Below are 16659 nucleotides of genomic sequence, written 5' to 3'. Positions count from 1 at the left end.
TTTGTGCCACTTTAATAGTGAGTAAGAAATCTCCCTTTCAGTGGCCCTGACTGCTGAGGAGGGAGCTTGGCTGCCACCTGGCAGGGGACGGACATGTTTCTGAGGGAGCGAGCACAGAACCTGGCATTTTCTGCTCTTTCTCCTGAGTTTTGTGCTTTCCTTTCACACAGAAACTTTAGCAAGGCCACTTTTACACTGAATCTGTTTCCCAAGGCTCTTTCCTTACTTACTTAAAAAAAAAAATCAACTAAAACCATAGTTTACATTAGGGTTCACTCGTTGTGTCGTACTTTCCATGGGATTTGACAAATGCATAATGACATGTACGCACCATTATAGTATCATATAGAAAAGTTTTCTTGCCCTAAAAATCCCTTGCGCTGCACCTATTCATCTCCCTCCCCAAACTTTAGCAACCACTGATCTTTTTATTGACTTCATACTTTTGCCCTTTTCTAGAATGTCATACAGATGGAATCATACAGTATGTAGCCTTTCAGATTAGCATCTTTCACTTGGTAGTATTCATTTAAGCTTCCTTTATGTCTGTGGATAGCTCATTTCTTTGTAGTACAGAATGATATTTGGTTGTCTGGATGTAGCACAGTTTATTTATTCATTCACCTATGAAGGACATCTTGGTTGTTTCCAAGTTTTGGCAATTATAAATAAAGCTGCTATAACCATCCCTGTTCAAGGTTTTGTGTGGTCATAAGTTTTCATCTCATTTGGGTAAATCCCAATGAGCACAACTGCTAGATTGTATGGTAAGAGTATGTTTACTTTTGTCAGAAACTGCCAAACTGTCTTCCAAAGTGGCTGTACCATTTTGCATTCCCACCAACAGTGAATCAGAGTTCCTGTTGCTCCACATCCTCACCAGCATTTAGTGTCATCAGTGTTCTGGATTTTAGCCACTCTAATAGATGTGTGGTGGAATCTCATTGTTGTTTTAATTTGCGTTTCCCTAATGATGTATGATGAGCAACTTTTCATGTGCTTATTGCCATCTGTATCTCATCTTTGGTGAAATGTCTGTTTGAATCTTTTGCCCATTTTTAATTGTTTTTTTTTTTGTTATTGTTGAATTTTAGGAGTTTTCTGTATATTTTGGATAACAGTCCTTTATGAGATCTATATTTTGCAAATATTTTCTCCTAGTCTATGTCTTGTCTTCTCATTGTTGCGACAGTGTCTTTCACAGAGCAGCAGAAGTTTTTAATTTTAATGAAATCCAACTTATCACTTTTTACTTTCATGGATCGTGTCTTTGGTGTATCTAAAAAGTCATTGCGAAATCCAAGGTCAACTGGATTTTTGGTATCTTTTTTTGAAACAAGATTAATCATGAAGACAACTGGCTCTTGATTTCCACTCTGACAACCTCCTACTTACATTCACTGTGTTCCTTCTCTTTAAAATAAAAACTGGTTCCTTGAAGTACATCTTCACAGCCAATAGGAAGTACTGGCCTCTGGAATTTCTTTTACTTTTTTCTCCTGACTAACAGATCTCCAGGTCTCCCAGCTGCTGACCAAGTCCAGTGAGGAATTTCTCCAGGAGAGTCTCCTCCACTTCACAAACAAGCTTCCCAGGATAATTTTCTAAACATGGTGCCCCTAGTTCTCATACTTGTGTTTCTTTTTCAGCCTACTCCCATCTGGTTTCTGTCCCATTATTTCTACTAACCAAGAACCTACTGAGGTCACTAGCGGCGTCTGTTTTCAGCTCCACTGGGACAGTTCAGTCTGCACCTGCCCTGCAAGCACCACTCTATCATTTAAACACACTTCTTCCCTTCAGTAGTCTCCCCGTTCTTTGTCCCCATGTGTGTTTCTAATGGCACTGGCCACTCAGCCTCAGTGCCTATTGCAGACTCTCCTTGGCCCTACCTTTAAATGTTGAAGGTCTACAGGACTATGTGTAGGTCCTCTTCTCGTCATCCACTTTATTTATACGTGACCACATCCATTCCTATGCCCTCCTGCCTAGATATTCAATGAGGAATCCCAAATTAATACGTGCACCCATGGCATTGGTTGTTCATTCTAGACCCACATGCCCAGCAGCCCACAAGACTTCTGCACTTAGATATCACCCAGACACCCTAGAAAGTATATCTTTTTTCTCTCCAAAATTATTTATATCTAAAGCTTATGATGTAAGAACATCATTTTCCTTTACTTCTTTGTGTATTTTTAATATAATTGAAATTTTAAAATTTATAATCTTTTTATGTCTGTTTCCCTGCAGGATTGAAAAATTCAATAGAGAAAGTATTGTGTTAGATTTATTCACCTGTGTTTCTTGAAGGCAATTCAATAATCTACCACTTTGATACTCAATTCATATATATGACAGGAACTGAATGAATGTGTAGTTAGATATTACTATCTGTTCTTTGATTTGGTTTAGAAAACCAGGGTTTAGATTTAGGTTTGAAGGATAAACAGACTCAAGAAGTTGTCTTTTATAAGATTTTTATTTATTTATTTATTTTTTTGCTGAGGAAGACCGACTCTCAACTAACATCTATTGCCAATCCTTCTCCTTTTTTTCTTTTTTTTTTCCCCCAAAGCCCCGGTACATAGCTGTATGTCATAGTTGCACACCCTTCCAGTTGCTGTATGTGGGGCGCGGCCTCAGTATGGCTGAAGAAGCGGTGCGTTGGTGCGCGCCCAGGATGCGAACCTGGGCCGCCAGTAGCAGAGTGCACGTACCTAACCGCTAAGCCATGGGGCCGGCATATAAGAATTTAATAAACAAAACAAAATGCAAATTTAATAAAATGGAAAGGTCAACATGTTTTCTAAATTTTAATACAATATAAAGGCAAATATCTTTTATATGAAGGTATAAATATAAATATGTTAAGATATAAAAATAAATATCAATAAATAAACAAATAATAAATAAAAATATCAGGACAGTCATCTCTTAGGCACTGATGCCCCGGGGATCTGAATATTTTTAACATATTCTTGTTTAATACAACTGACAAAATATTTACTAAATTAAATTCAATAAATTCTGTGACTAAAGCAGAAATAACAGCCTTTGAAATGACCAAAGACATGTGCAAGGGTGACATGGCACATTAGTCAAGGAGAATCATTTCAAGCTGACCCCAGGTCTCCATCCTTCATTCTTAACCTTTCTTGCAAGTTTGTCAATGAAGAGAAGGATCTCATGATTTCCACTCTGACAATCTCCCAGGCACAGTCACTGTATTTCTTCTCTTTCAGGTAGAGATGGATTCCCCGGAAGTACCTCTTCACTGCCAGTGTGGGGCCCTCAGTTCCCAGGGCAGATTCTTCCTCTCCCGTCTCCTGCACCAAACAGGTGTCCAGGTCTTCCAGCTGCCGATAGAGTCCAGTGCAGAGGTTGTCCAGGAGGGTCGTGTTCCAGGCAGCAGAGGAGCGCTCTGTGTGGAAGAGGTTGAAGATCTGCTGGAGCATCTCGTGGAGGACAGAGATGGCCGGGGCCTTCTGGAACTGGCTGCCATCCACCATCTCCTGGGGGAAGCTGAAGTCTTTCCTGTCCTTCAGACAGAAGATGGAGGAGGTTCTCCTCATTTGGCCCAGAAGCACAAAGTTCTTCCTGCTAACCAAGACATGGTTCTGAGGCAGTTCACGGCCCAGAGATCTGCCAGGGCCATAGCTGAACACCACCAGGGCCGTCAGTAGAGAGAGCAGGAGGGCCATGGGGAAAACGAGGGTGCTGCTGACCTGGCTGAGCCAGGCTTCTGGTGAACCTTGGACTGAGGTTCTCTGATGACATTCTTTCTAAGCATGGCCATTAAATAGGGAACACACAAATTTTCATTTTCTAAACATTTCTCTACTTTTAATTCCTTTTTTGTTTTCATTTATGTATTCTCCTTATGGTCTAAGAAGATGTCATCAATCCAAACTCTTAATTTTGCAATAGAAATTTAATTTTCCCAGTAAACTTCAGATTTGCCAATCCAAATGGATACTCATCAAATGAGAAAGGTCTTTGTCCTAAAGTCAGAAGTGATGTAGGTATGTCAATACTCACATATACACACATTCTTTTTCATATGTAAATATTGTTCTTCTCTGTCTAGGACACATTTGTAGCCCTGCTCTTAGGCTCCATTTTACCCTCCTTACTTTACATAGGAGGTCAGGCTCCCTCAACCCTAATGGTCTCTGTATTTGTTGAGGGATTTACCAGACCACCTTTGACAATTAACCTCTTTAGAACCAAGGACTGGGTTTCATTTACTGTTTGATTTACAGGAAAGGCTGATGATTATGAGCGAATGAGCTTCTCCAATGTTTCTCTTCCTTCTAGAACTCATTGATGCAGGTCCATGTGGTTATGCTTCACTGGGTCCACAAGGTCAGAACTAACGTAGACTTTGTCCTTTCTTTCTACCATTTCTTACTGGAGGCCTATAGTGCTCCTCAGGCTGTGCCAGCAGGAGTCTTGGTTCTTTTCAGGAGCATATGGCTGTGGAGATTCTAATTCCAAGATAATTTATTTTCCCAGCACCACCTCACTCACAAGGAGGATGGCACATCTCGTACCACCCTCTCCTCTAGAGTGACAGAGTCCTCCTCTTGAAGTCTCCTGGACTCATGCCCTGAGGGCAGGCTCACCACTTCCTGAGGACTTCAACATTTCTTTACTGTGGAAGGGCTTGTTTCTTTGTTGACAAAATAATTAATCCTTCAGGACCCTCGCCCTTTCTCCTAAAGTGTCTGTGTAGGACCCTAGTTCTCAGTGGTGATCTCTGCTCTCCTGACCTGAGTCCCCAGGTATCAAAAGTGTCACCAGCCCTCAGGTGCTGATAGCACACTTTGTTTTGTCTAAGGAGGTGGAGGAATTACCAAGGTGTAATCATCTCCCCTTTAGTCGGCAATAATTTTTATTTTGTGGAGTACAGATTTCACTATTCAACTCTTTCACTTAAACTATTGAACACTTGCTATGCTGGAAGTTTCTGAACTGGGCACATGGGATTCAATGATAATATTGTCTCTCATTAGAAGCTTATGTTACAGAAACTAATGACCTTTGGTTGTTCATCAGTCAGTGGATTTCATTGGGCTTCTTTGTTCCTCTGTCTCTGTCTCCCTCTGAGAACACAGGGCAGTGAAGGCCAGGCTCCTACATCAGGGAGAAATAGTTTTCCTTTCTTTACTCTTTCATGATCTTCTCATTTAAAATTTTTGTATCTTTTTTTTCTCTTAGTGGCTCAGTGGTCAATATTTGCCTTGCTGCTCCTGAATTACATTCTAATTCATGATGAAGTGAGAACAATAAAGGAAGTAAAAGAAAGGCAAACATGCTGCAACCTCTATCATTTTCAAGACTTCAGATGTTTTGTTTTTCATTTCAAGTGTCCTAGAAAGTAAAGTTCGACAGTGGTTTTGCTGGCAAAAAGAAAATAAATGTAAGTCTGAATGTCAGGAAAGTAGACTAGGGAAGTGATTTTCCACTGACAAAATGACATATTCTGAGTTAGCAAAATTCAGTGCAGCTGAATTGGGGACCAGGGTATGGCAGAGGGGAAGAATGAAGGCCAATATTGAATAACACAAAGGCAGGACAATGGCTGCTTCTGCCAGACACTCAAAGACCAACTCCTGGGTCAATGGCCTATCTTCAGCTTTGCAAGATCAGTCATATGATTTTTCTTTCATTTAATCCACGTGTGATCAGCTCTGAGGAGAGAAGGAAGAAGTCACACCAACCAACTCACAGAGACTGGCAACCAGAACCCCAGTTGCTAGAACACTCACCCTGTCTGGCAGGGTAGTGGATAGCAGCCCTTGCCTGAGCACTCCATCAGTTGATAAATTCACTCAGGCAATGAAAAGATTGCCTCAAGAAATCTAGAACTAAAAGAAAGGGAATTAGAATGTTCCAAATGATTCTGATCTTAATCTGGATAATAGTAATCATGATATTTATCATCCCAGTCCTTGGGTTCCATGGAAAGGAGGATTTTTGGTTCACCCATCTTTTCAGGTCTAGATTTCTTCTTTTGCCCATGCCTTGGTTACATAACTTTGCATATTTTCTGAAAGGCAACTCTTAATCACTCTGTTGATAAGAGATGGGGTCAGTTGAACTGGTCCTGGAGGGCCAGAGGTTACAAGGAGAATGAGATGACAAAGGACCCTGAGTTCCACTTCAAATGGCAAGGAATTGTTGTCTATTGTTTTGTAGGTTAAAAGAGTGTGGTATGAGTCCATTAAACTGACTTTAAAATCTAAAGAAAAACAGACAACATCCCTATTAATTAGTTAGAAGGGAGTAGATTTTTCTGTAAATTGAAAAAGTAGTCAAAGATTGTATCAGTGATTTCTTCAATGAAATATAGTAAAATAACTTTATTAACCCATTAACTGCAGACTCCTGGAAGCCTATTTATTTTTAACTCCTGAGTTTTCTTGTGAGTTTAAGAATAAACAAAAAGCATCTTACAGATTCCAGCCATATGGGCTCTGACCTTCCTCCTTCAGGAACTCACTGATTCCGTGGAGCCCTCTTCAGGCAGCCTGCTCTTCTCACTCCCAAGGACAGCTCCGTTTCTCACCTCCAGGCCAGACTGCACTTCCTGCTGTCTACTGATAGAGTCCAGCGAAGAGTCTCTTCTCCTCTCTGTCTTTGCAACCAGTGGTTGCGATGTGAGTGCTGAAGAGGCTCATGTATGACCAAGATGGATGAGTATTATGCACGTCCCAGACAGAAGCAGGGAATGCTTTCAAAAGGCTACTTACCAAGGAGAGTCTGGCTTTAGCTCCAGACTCAGCCACACTGCTTAGTATTGTTGTCTTTATTTATTTTTCTAGCCTCATCCTATTAAAAATTCATAAAATAAAACTGTAGGATTGAAGTAAACATATTATTAAAATCAGCATTAATTGTAAAAATGATATTTTTAGCAGTAATATAACAATGTTCTTTGGTTATTTTTTGACCCTAACCTTAGGAAGATTTCCAAACTCTAAGTGTACCTACGTACTGCAGTATGTACCAACTGGAAAGAAAAGAAAGAGGATTGATCCATCAATGTCCTCTTTCCAATTGCCTAAATTAAATAATTGAATTTTCACAAAGGTCTTTGTTGCTTTTAGAAATTGTGATCTTCCAACATGCACGTTACTCATACATGTTCTTCTGGGGAGGCTCTACCAGCTTGTGGCTACATGTATTCAAATCCCTGCATGTGTCCCTCCTATTCAGGCATTGTTTTATGTTGTTTGCTTTTAAAGGAGGCTGCATCATGACCCTAACTTAGGAGATTCCTTGGATTGCATTGGCCTCAGGAATAATTTTCCCTGCAAGCAATGACTTGCTGTGTCCAAGGGAGGGAAGAGAAGTTTGCAGCTGGCACCAGAGTAACCCTCCTCCCTTCTGATACTCTGCAGGCTGCTGTGCTGTCAGTGTCACCCATGCTGGGGACACTGCTATTGGCCAAGTCTCCATGGGAGAACAATGTGCTCTCAGCATCCACTTCAATCTTCTGATCCTCTGAATCAGAATGTTCTGGAGAAACACTTGACTCAGTGCTGCCCATTGTATCCTTCCATCTCCTGAGGACCTGCCGCTGTTCCAGTGAAGGCTTTCATCTCTGTTCTCCTTCCAAGTTCTCAGGCTGCTGCTGACTCAACTCCATGTTTCCTGTGCTTCAGGGTTTTGAGCAAATGGGGGTCCTGAGCCTGGTGCTGCCTCCTCCTAGTGGAATCAGAACGTGGAAGCGCCTAAATAGAGGCACAGATGAGCTCCTGGAGTCTTTACCAGCTCATCGGGTGTAGACATGTGGGCAGGGTTCCCTCTGGTATTTACTGTGTTTCTGTGCGAGGCTGGACAGTCTTGACCTGCAGCGCGCAGCTCTGCGTGGGCAGAGAGGGGGGAGGCAGGGCCCGGTTCATACTCATTCCCTGAGCTTACAGGACCCAGCGGTCCCCAGCTGGCGCTGCACTGTGACCTCCTGTCACTGCGCCCAGGGATCCAGGGCGGGGACCATGGATGCCTGTGCCCCTTCTCCAGGTGCGCTGCCCAGGCACCTGCCTGTGCTGGGCGGGCGGGTGATTAGTGCCCTCCGCTGGCAGCTCTGGGACCCCAATCCCTTCACACCTCCTTCGCCTCAGTTCTCCAATACTTTGGAATATATAACAAATTAATAACTTCTGGATATGATCAGGATATGGCTACAAAGATTTTTCTGGGCAAGGTGGGAATATGGAGCCAAATCATACCATTTTTGCCCACAGAATATAAAAGACATGAAGGACACTTAAATGCATATTACTAAGTGAGAGAAGCAAATCTGAAAAGGCTGCCTGCTGTGTGATTCCACCTTTTTGATGTTCTGGAAATGGCAGATCTATGGCGGCAGTAAAAAGGTCAGTGGTTGCCAGGGGGTGGGTGATGAATAGGAGGAGCACAGAGGGTTTTAGGGTAGAGACACTGTAATGATGGCTATATCACTATACATTCCTCCAAACCCATAGGAGATACAGCACCAAGAGTGAACCTAAATATCAACTGTGGACTCTGGGTGATAACGATGTGTGAATGTTGGTTCATCACTTGTAACAAATGTTGCATCTGATGGGAGATGCTGATAATGGGGAGTCTGCATGTGGAGGGGCAGGGAGTGTGTGGAGATTCTCTATACCTTCTGCTTTCACTTTTGCTGTGAACCAAAAACTCCTCCAAAAAACAAAGGACATTTTTAAAAAATATACAAAAGCTCAGGAAACGAGCTTCTTCCGGTATTATGTTCGATTCTTTCCAAGAACGAGCCTTTTTTTAACTGTGGAGAAAATGCTCCAAGGGGACAGATCTGCCTAGAATAGAAGCTGGGTCTCCAGACTTGGTCCCTGTCTTTGTCCATCTTGGCCAGCAGGGGGCACTCTTCCGTTATAAATGTTTTAACAGCCCCAGAGCAAAATGGATCCAGCTTTCTATTTCCTTTTTGCCACAGCTAGTGTCACAGCATTGCAACGTTTCCAAAAATATTCACAGGGAGGAAAAAAAAAAGGCCTCTCATATGAGAGTTTCTGAAAAACCTAAAACTTCCACTCATCTTTTGCTTTCAGTTTGTGGCTTTGTACTCTTAAGGGGAAATTGACACCAGAAACCGTAATGGAAAGGAAAGCAGCTGTGTGAATGGGAAGAACAGCTTAATGAAAAGTGAGTGAGGAGAGACGCTGAGGGTTTCTACAGTGGAAGGAATGAAACCATTCTGATATGGGAGTGAAAGAACGGGATCCAGGAAAGCAGAGAGGAAAGGGGAACTGTACCAGGAATCAGAATCAGCAAATGTATGTAATACTATATATCTTTATAGATATGTAGTATATATAGTACATTTTATGGTATATGTATTTTACAGATATATGTACATATTTATATATGTATATATTATATTATTGTGTATGTACTTACATACAATTAAAGAGCCACTTTTTTCTCAATTCTGTTTTTTAGACTGTCAGCGTTTTACAGTCAGTTACAGAGAGAGAGGTAGGAGAGTTCACCATACTCCTATAGATCTATATGAAAAAATAAGAAAACAGCTATTATCCGTTAAGCTCTCACTCAGTGGAAGATACTCTGCTAAGTGCTTTGAAATGTTCTAGTTTGTTTAATACTCACAACAACTCTAGGAATATTTCCACCTTATTTTATATTTGAGAAAACTGAAGGTCAGGGAAGTTGAGTGAATTCCCCAGGATCACATATGTGTCCTGACCAAATCTAGATTCCATGCAGAATCCCGTATCACACGTCATCAGTAACTACTTAAGTTTCACCCTGTGAAATTCTCAAACTCTTTGTTTTCTTCTTCAGTGCTTTCTGGAGATCCTTCCTCCTGGTTTTCTCCTAACCGCACTGGCTACTCCGACTCTGTCCACTTTGCAGGCTGTCCTCTTTCTCAGCCTTAAAAGTTGAAAGTTTTTACAAGCTTTAGGTCATCTCATTCCACACTCTAGTCATAAGTAATGACATCCATTACTATGCCTTGATTTCCAAATATGAAACTATTACAAATTCATATCTCCAGGATGTACGTTGTTGGAGATTCCACATTCACATTTGCATCTACCAATGGGAAGTCTGTCTTCAGATGTTCCTTGAGGACTTTATAGAGAACGTCTGCTTTTTCCCCGTTCAAGACATCCCTTATTCAAGCTTCTGGTGACAGAATCCCTTGTCCTCTACCTCTCATTGTAACATGAAACATAATTGAAATTCATTAAGCTTGATTACTGCTTTTATATCTTTCTCTTCCAAGTTGAAAGCTCCAAGAGAATGTTTTGCATTTGCTTTTTCACCTCTGTATTCTCAGAACTATCACATAATCTGACAGAAATATGCAGTTTTAAACTATAACTGACTGGAAAAAACAAATGAGCGAGTTGAATTCATCATTTATTTTTTAATATGGGTTGGAAATTTACGCTATTTCTCTTTTTAAGAATAAACAAATCCAAGATGTCTCCTGGGGAAGAGTTTTATAAATTAAACAGCAAAATAATGTAATAAAAGATACAGGTGAACATTTTTTGAGATATTTGAGTATGTTATTAGGTGAACATGGTATTATATGAATAAAACTAGTTTAAATACCACACATAGTCTGATGTACATAAAGAGGATGAATGAATAAATTAATACATTGGAGCCCTCAGCATATTGTTCGCAGTTATTTTAAATTCCTGGTCTGATAATTCCAAAATCTCTGCAATATCCGAGTCTAGTTCTGATGCATGTTCTGTCTCTTCAAACTGAGTGTTTCACCTTTCAGTATGCTTTGTAAGTTTCTGTTGAAAGCTGGACATGAGGTACTGTGTAAAAGGAACTGGGGTAAATTTCCCTTTGGGGTGAAGTGTTACATTTCCCCAGCTAGGAGTTGGGCTATCACTGTTTGCTTTAGCTGTAGGTGTCAGAGGCTAAAATTTCCTCTCGAGGCCTTGCTTTTTTCTCTCCTGGTGTCTTTGAGTTTCCCGAGAGACTTCTTAAATAAAGTTTGAGACTTGCAGTTCTTTCCATTGAAATCTCTGGTTACTATACTGGAACCCTATTGATTTGATGTTGGTATGGGGGAGGGGAAGTGTTCTAGAATCCTATGATTATGTCTCAGTCTTTCAGGGAGCCTGTGCCCCTGGGCTGTGACCTTCACAAGTGCTCCTCAGCTTTTTATCACCCTATTAGGTGAGACAGGAAATGGAGAGGAGTTTGGAATTAGGTATTTCCCCTCTCCCCGGTGGGTTAGGCTCTGGTAAAACAGTTTCCCTTGAGTGCTGGCCTTTGTTAAGGAGAACAGAACTCTCAGAATATTTCAAAATGATTACTTTTTGCCTCCCTCTGCTGGAAAAACAGATTTTTCTCTGATCTTCACGTGAGAACCTACTAGTGTTCCTGAGGTAAAACTCACAGAAGTGTGGGGGTCCAATGACTCTGACCCCTGGAGTTTTCAACACTGAAACTCATCCACACAGAGCCTCCAGCAATTCTTCAATTACAGTTAAGTGTTCCCACTAATACTAGAGCCAGCTGCGGGCTTCTGCTCCAGGTAAGCTGTCATCCACTGCATCCTCCTTTCTCTCCAGTTGTCAAGGCAGTGGCTTACCCTGCGATTTCAATTCTTGATGGATCTAAAAAGAGTTGTTTCAAGTCATTTTGCGTTTTGTTGTTGTTGTGAGGTCAGAAATGGTGACTTTCAAGCTGGTTACATGTTGAATGAGAAACCAGAATTTCCCCAATATATGAACATATAAACAGCATCAGTATAGCTCTCCCTCAAGGAGTGAAGCCCCAAGAGATACTCATTTTCACAAAAACACTTTAACAACAACGTTGAACAATTTAACTCAATGCATTCTATGACTAAAGCAGAAATAAGAGTCTTTAAAATGATGGAACACATGGGCATGTGACTTAGGTAAAGAGAATCATTTCAATAACTGTATTTGTTAAAGAGAATTATTTCCAGGTCTCTTTCCTTACTTCTTCATCTTTCTTCCAAGTTTGTGGATGAAGAGAAGGATCTCATGATTTCCACTCTGACAATCTCCCAGGCACAGTCACCCTATTTCTTCTCTTTCAGATAGAGATGCAACCCCCAGAAGTACCTCTTCATGGCCTGTGTAGGGCCCTCAGTTCCCAGGGCAGATTCTTCCCCTCCCATTGCCTGACCAAACAGATTTCCAGGTCTTCCAGCTTCCAATGGAGTCAGTGCCGAGTTTGTCCAGGAAGGTTGTGTTCCAGGCAGCAGAGGAGCGCTCTGTGTGGAAGAGGGTGAAGATCTGCTGGAGCATCTCGTGGAGGACAGAGATGGCCTGGGCCTTCTGGAACTGGCTGCATCCACTATCTACCAGAGGAGATGTCCTTCAGAGAGGATAATAAGGAGATCCTCCTCGTTCGTCTCAGAAGCATCAAGTCTTCCTCTGAACAAGTCCATGTCCCTGAGGCAGGTCACAGCCCAGAGATCAGATGGTGATGCAGCTAATCACCAGGAGGGCCATCAGAGGGGTGAGCATTTGGGACCTTGGTGATGCCGGTAGCCTGGATGAGATGTGTGTCTGTCTGAGCATTGACCCCTACTTTCTTTGAAGACCTTGCTATGCCTGTCTCTTGAGTAGAGAACACAGTAGTTTTTATTTTCTGGATGTTCCTGTATACATTTTATCTCTTTTTCCTTTCCTTTATGTATACTCTAAATAAATTAGAAGACATCAACCTTTTAAATTATTCTTTCATTTTCTCAATTTATGTTTAATTTGCCCCAAGAAACTTCAATGGGCAATGAAGTTTTGCCCCAGATGATTCAATATAGATGAATCAAATCTTTCAAAAGGAAAGTCTTTTTGTTAAATTTAAAGTTATGTAAATAGTGTTCTTCTTGCTAAGAACAAAATTTCACATCTGTTCCTGGGCACTGTTTTTGCTGTCTTTATTTTGCATGTCAGCCAAGCTGCCTCATCCTTCTGGATTTGTCTTCTTGAAAATGGATTTATTAGGCCTGTTTGACAAGTAACCTCCTTAGGAGAAATGTCTATATCTTGCTCACTATTTTGTCATCATCACTGAGTTTGTAATAATTACCCAAGATATAATTATTAACAAGTAATATTCTCAGATTTTCCATCAGACTTCACATCAGAAGCTTATATTGGTCTCCCATGAGAAGCTTATATTGAAATAATTAATAACCATCCCTAGATTATTCAGTCATTACATTTCTCCAGAGCGTCTTAGTTCATCACTCTCCTTCTCACAGTGAAGATGGAGGACAGTGAGGGCAGCATATGGTGCTACAGAAAACTCGCCATCTTTGCTTCACTAGTTTCAGAGTCTCTCTAATGTTTTTTGTTTGTTTTAATTTAGTACTTTTCAGGGCAAAGTTTGTCTTACCGCTTCTGAATTACTTTCTATTTCGTCTTGAGGTCAGTATCAAAATAGGGAAGTAAAAATGGAAACATAAAGGGCCTATAGTATTATTTTCCATCATTTTCAAGACATCATTTTTTTTCTTTCTCCACTCAACTTTCTTAGAAAGCCGTCCCTGCATTTGGATGCACTGAGGCAAAAGGAAAACAAAAGTCGGTCTGAATAGGATAAAAAAAAATAAAGTGAATCCCCAGGTGAAAAAAATGACAATGGGAGTTCTTCTCTTCTCTTATCACCCTTCCACTTCTCCAGTGTGGTTCTGCTCATTAATTCCACCAAACCAGCTCTCACGGAGGTCAGTTCCATCTGTTTCCCCATGTGGTGGATGGTTTCAGTCCACAGAGTAGCTTAGTGACCTTCAACATGGTACTAATCAAAATAATGATAAGTTATCATTGTACTAATTAAATTTGTCATGATTTAAAGTAAATAAGACATTAAACATATTAATATGATTTGTCAATATATGAAATCTCTCCAGAGGCAAATACATTTCAAAAAAAGGGACAACAATGCAGAGAAAAAAATCATCCACACTCTTTTCTCGGTCCCATCCTATTTCTCTCCTCCGCTTCAGAAGGCAAACCTCTCAAAACCATTTTCTATATGTTGTCACTAACTTCTCTTATTCACCCTTCCTCCTACTCCTGTATGGTTTCTGGTGATTTATTCCACCAAACCAGCTCTCCCTGAGGTCACCAATGCCATCTACCTTCCCAGTGTGGGGGGCAGTTTCCATCCACATTTTTCATGAACACATTGAGTCTTCTAAGCAGTTTCAGTCCTTAAACACAGTCTTCTCACTGCTCTCTCGTCCTGTTAACATATGGCCATTCCATCTGTTTCCTTTGTGGCTCTTCCCTCCCTTTGAATGTTGAAGGTCCAAGGAATCGATTTTAAATCCTTTTCTCATTCTATACTCTCTTCTCATCTGACCACTCCCCTTCCCATGCTTTACAGTTCATGGAATTGCTTGTAAATTGCAAACTCAAATATGCAGTGGAAATTTGCACATAGATGTCTTCCAGCCAAATACAGAGACTATCTACTGCTTATGTTCTTATATCCTGACATGACTCGATCCACCTTCTGCTGAGAATTCCATTTTTTCCCCTTCTTATCATTATATCATTAACCTGATATTAATTTCTAATATTAATTATATTAATAATAATTAAATTATTATTATATTATTATTATATTGATAATATTAATTGGTACTATTTTAAAAATAATTGAAATTTAATGATCAATCAACTGATTATTGTTTTCCCTACAAAATCAAACATACAAGAAAGCAAGAACTGTATTTGTTATGTCCACTTCAGCATCCTGAGAGCAACATACAACCGTGCTTAGAGGATGTCCATTTTTATTTCTAACTTGAATATAACAATGATTGGGAAAGGAATTATGCCATCCATTCTTTAACTAGGTTGCACATTCAAGTGTGGTGTTTCTTTTTTAAAGAAGAAACAAATACAAGATATTTTCCAAGTAAAAATTTAATGAACAATGAAAATAATAAATTGACTAAATATAAAAGATACATTTTGTTATATTAAAGCACATGTAAAGGTTCAAACAATATTGTATGAAAAAAATAATTTAAATCTTATAAATAAATAAATATTTAAATAGATAAATAAATAGATCAGCATGGTCATCTGTATGAGACTATCGTCCTCAGGGTTAAACACAATATGCATTAGTACTCTTGAAAACATTTGACAAATCTGATTGAATTCAGGTCATGATTGCAGCAGAGATGAGAGTCTGTGACATGAGAGAACACGTGGAAGTGTGACGTTATTACTCAGTGAGAATCATTTCCATGTTGAACCAGATGTCATTCCTTACTTCTTAACCTTTCTTGCAAGTTTGTTGATGAAGAGAAGGATCTCATGATTTCTGCTCTGACGGTCTCCCAGGTACAAGGGCTGTATTTCTTCTCTTGCAGATACAGAGTATTTCTTTGGAAGTATCTCCTCACAGCCAGCGTGGAGTCCGCATTCATCAGGGGAGTCTCTTCCACCTCCACCTCCTGGGTCAGACAGGCTTCCAGGTCAGTCAGCTGCTGATCAAGTCCAGTGTAGAATTTGTCCAGGAGGGTCTCATCCCAGGCAGCAGATGAGCCCTCTGTGCTGAAGAGGTGGGAGATCTGCTGGATCATCTCATGGACCACAGAGACGGCTTGAGCCTTCTGGAACTGGCTGCCATCAAATACCTCTTGGGAGAATCCAAAGTTGTTTCTGTCCTTTAGGCAGGAGAGGGCAGGGATTCTCCTCATTTGTTCCAGGAGCATCAAGACCCTCATGTTGCCCAGGCTGTGGGTGTGAGGCAGGTCACATCCCAGAGAGCAGATGGAGTGGCAGCTGAGCACCACCAGGGCCATCAGGAAGGAAAGGGTAGGGCCATTGGGGATCTTGCAGATGATGCTGGCCTGGCTGAGGTGGGTGACCTGTGACCCTTGTCTCTGGATTCTCTGTAGACCTTCCTTTGTGCATGTGTCTTAAATAGGGCACACATGAGTGTCTATTTTCTGAAAGTTTCCCTTACTTTCTACTTCTGTTTTTCTTTCCTTTATACATTTTTCCACATGGGTTTAGAGCAGTGTTTCTCAACCATTTTTTTTTCTTCATTGCCTCCTCCCCCCAGAGTCTTTTTGTGTTTTTTCCTAACTGAACCCCTCAAGAAAACTTAGTAACACAGATACACGGCATATCTGTTTAGGTATTCTCTCTACATCTCTACTTTATACATAGAAAAAGAGAGTGCATACTTTACTCTTTCTATTCCATGCAAGATTAAGAATGAACTAAAATTTTAAGATAAAAGTTAAATTTGAAAGCTATTGACATTTAATTTATCTTCATAAATAAGTTTGCAGAGGGACTTTTAATGCAATATATTTATTTATCTAAATAGTAATGTATCAAATTACGTATTCATATTAAAATTTTACGTGAATACATCATCATAATACCAATAATGATATATATAAAAATCTTTCAGAACTGCTAAAAACAATTGAAAATTCAAATTATTTTCTTAACATATATTTTTACATACATAATTTTTACTTTTACTTCATGTCAGAAAATGATTTTTAACTTCACTACCTGCTAGATACTCTGACAATATCTTTTCTTTTCTGCGATCAATATAATTATTAATGATTGTTTCACTTTATAGATTAAATAGTAAAATATAGAC

General features: G+C 40.2%; 2 pseudogenes; both read right to left on the bottom strand.

Annotated features, from left to right (window-relative positions):
* Positions 1-3116: 3116 nt before the first annotated feature.
* LOC131419816 (interferon omega-2-like) lies at positions 3117-3780 on the bottom strand (annotated as a pseudogene).
* An 11512-nt stretch (positions 3781-15292) lies between these two features.
* Positions 15293-15861, bottom strand: LOC131419815 (interferon alpha-4-like; annotated as a pseudogene).
* Positions 15862-16659: the final 798 nt, after the last annotated feature.

The sequence above is a fragment of the Diceros bicornis genome, chromosome 22, assembly GCF_020826845.1.
Source record: "Diceros bicornis minor isolate mBicDic1 chromosome 22, mDicBic1.mat.cur, whole genome shotgun sequence".
Lineage (NCBI taxonomy): Eukaryota > Metazoa > Chordata > Mammalia > Perissodactyla > Rhinocerotidae > Diceros > Diceros bicornis.
This window is presented reverse-complemented; position numbering and strand designations above follow the sequence as displayed.